General features: G+C 44.0%; 1 pseudogene; it reads left to right on the top strand.

Annotated features, from left to right (window-relative positions):
* The window catches only part of LOC101642945, an 8,899-nt pseudogene that overhangs the window by 967 nt on the left and 5,057 nt on the right, over positions 1–2,875 (top strand).

Below are 2,875 nucleotides of genomic sequence, written 5' to 3'. Positions count from 1 at the left end.
CGGGCGGAGGTGAGATATGCTACCATGAATTGCGTCTGACTCCATTACTTGACTCTATCTTTTAGCTCTCATGCTCTCTATGACTTTACTATAATCTCTACTTATTATCGCTGTACAATTGCGCCTACCAAACCTGTGATGTTTTGTGGGGTTCCCTCTTACCCTTAACCCCACACACCATATTCACCATTTTCTCCTTCACCATATTCAAATTTCGTGATTGCCATTTTCGATCACACAGCTGGTGTGCTTCTTCCATGTGGACTTAGTTGACTCTTCACTTAGATGGATGCTTGCTTGAGCACAAGTCTTTAAGACCCCAGAAACTATTCTTTTAAAAATTTTTTTAACTTATTTATTGAAATCATTTTATTGGGGGCTCATATAACTCTTATCACAATCCATACATGCATCAATTGTGTAAAGTGCATTTGTACATTCTCAAAACATCATTCTCAAAACATTCCGCTCTCCACTTAAGCCCCTGGCATCAGCTCCTCATCTTCCCCCTCCCTTCCCGCTCTCCCTCCCTCATGAACCCTTGATAATTTTTAAATCACTATTTTGTCACTTCTTGCACCATCTGACGTCTCTCCTTACTCACTCCTCTGCTGTCCGTCCCCCAGGGAGGAAGTTATATGTAGATCCTTGTAATCAGTTCCCCATTTCCACCCCACCCTCCCCCCCACCCTTCCGGTATCACCACTCCCACCACTGGTCCTGAAGGGATCATCCGCCCTGGATTCCCTGTGTTTCCAGTTCTTATCTGTACCAGTGTACATCCTCCTCTAACCAGGCAGGATTGGAATCATTATAATGGGTGGAGAGGAAGCATTTAGGAACTAGAGGGAAGTTGTATGTTTCATCATTGCTACCCTGCACCCTGACTGGCTTGTCTCCTCCTTGGACCCTTTGATAAGGGGATGTCCAGTTGCCTACAGATGGGCTTTGGGTCCCCACTCCGCACTCCCCCTCATTCACAATGATATAATTTTTTGTTCTTTGATGCCTGATACTTGATCCCTTCAACACCTTGTGATCGCACAGGCTGGTGTGCTTCTTCCATGTGGGCTTTGTTGCTTCTGAGCTAGATGGCTGCTTGTTTACCTCCCATGTGCTCTGATCAAACATGTCCCTCTCCCTGAGCTGCAGCTTCAGTGCTGTCCTCTGAAATAAATTCTTCTGGGGGAATCCAGACACTATTCTGATTGATAGCTGGGCACCATCTGCTTTCTTCCCACACTTTGCTGTAGCGCCCTTATCTTCAGTGATCATTGCATGAAGGTGAGTACCCAACAGGGCCATCATGTAAGAACTGATTATCCTTAAAGTTGGTGCTAGCATTTAATGTGAGTCCAAAACTCATTCTGGATTTATGTTTTTTAAAAATTTGCTTTAATTTGGGAGTTAATGCATATGTCATATCATTCCATAGTTTAATCATATCAAACATAATCATACAATTGCTTCCATAACCAACCTCTAATAATACAGATATCATAAAGAAGAAAATATTACTATTACTCAGACATAATAGGGGGATGAAAAGGAAACAGGAGCCACAACCAATATCTGCTATTCCATCTTTGGCACTGGGAACAGTCACTGTGGCTGGCAAGTTCTGGCCCTCCATCTTCAGCTCCAGTTTCAAAAGTGGGACGAGTTCAAGTCTGTCTCCACGTAACATCTGGGTGAACAGGACGTAACATCTGGGTGAACAGGACGTAACATCTGGGTGAACAGGACGTAACATCTGTGTGAACAGGACATAATATCTGGGTGAACAGGACGATAACTGCCCCCGTCCTGGATCGTGAGTAGGACTCACAAGTCCTTTTATACTGTTTTGCTCAAAATGCAAATCTGATCCTAACATCTCCCACTCAAATTACCACATGTCTTGTCCATTGCTCCTGGAGGAGATCAGCGGGTCGTAAGGTGATCGGGAAGGGGGAGCGTAGCCGCCTGGCAGGGTTCCGATACTTAGCAAAGTGAAACATGGGGGTCTACTGAGATCTGAGTTTCCGATGAGCGACACGTAACGTTTTTAGGTTACGTAGGTCCAACGCAATTTTTATATCTGGAAACCCAGCCCCAGGGGAAAATTTGCTAATTCCTGAAGATCCTTTGCTTGACCACTGCTGAACAAGAGGGTGGAGCACTACTGACTCTAATGCACAGAGGCAGCCATGCTGCCTAACGGCCTGCAGAACACCCCAGCCCCACAACCAACACTGAGCTGATCTGAAATGTCAGCATTGTCACTGTGCAACAACCCTGAACCAGACGTCTTTGTTTGAAATTGATAGATTAGAAGTCACAAGACCCTGGCTTTTCGCATCAGAAGGCAACCAAGAAAAGTCCTTTAAAGATGTTTAAAGAAAATATATGCTGACTAGCTGCTGGTTTCCCACCTGATCTGTAAGGTACTGCACCAGTCACTGTTAGTGTCTGTTCTTTTCAGTGTCCTCTGTCCTTGCTTAAGGAATAATAATCCATTGTTCTTTGGCAGCCATTCTTATCTTTTCCTTTTACTTTTAATTCCCTCTTTCTCTGTTTGTTTTTCTCCCCAACTCCCCCCAGCCCGTTTCTCCCTCCTAATTCAGGGTTCTGGAAGAAATATACAGTACCCTCAAACAGGAATGATGAAGAGTTTAATAAAAAGAGTATTTACAAAGGTATGGGTAGGGTTAAAAGGAACCAAGAGATGTGCAGTGTCCTAGAGTTAACAGTTGTTAGTTGCTGTTGAGTTGGTTCTGATTCTTAGCGACCCTTTGTACAGTGAACCCTCGTTTATCGCGGTTAATCGGTTCTAGACCCTACCGTGATAAATGAAATTCCGCGAAGTAGGATTCCTTATTTGTAAATCAAATAT

The sequence above is a fragment of the Echinops telfairi genome, unplaced genomic scaffold (assembly GCF_000313985.2).
Source record: "Echinops telfairi isolate 266 unplaced genomic scaffold, ASM31398v2 ScPeMD7_7425;HRSCAF=8463, whole genome shotgun sequence".
NCBI lineage: Eukaryota > Metazoa > Chordata > Mammalia > Afrosoricida > Tenrecidae > Echinops > Echinops telfairi.
This window is presented reverse-complemented; position numbering and strand designations above follow the sequence as displayed.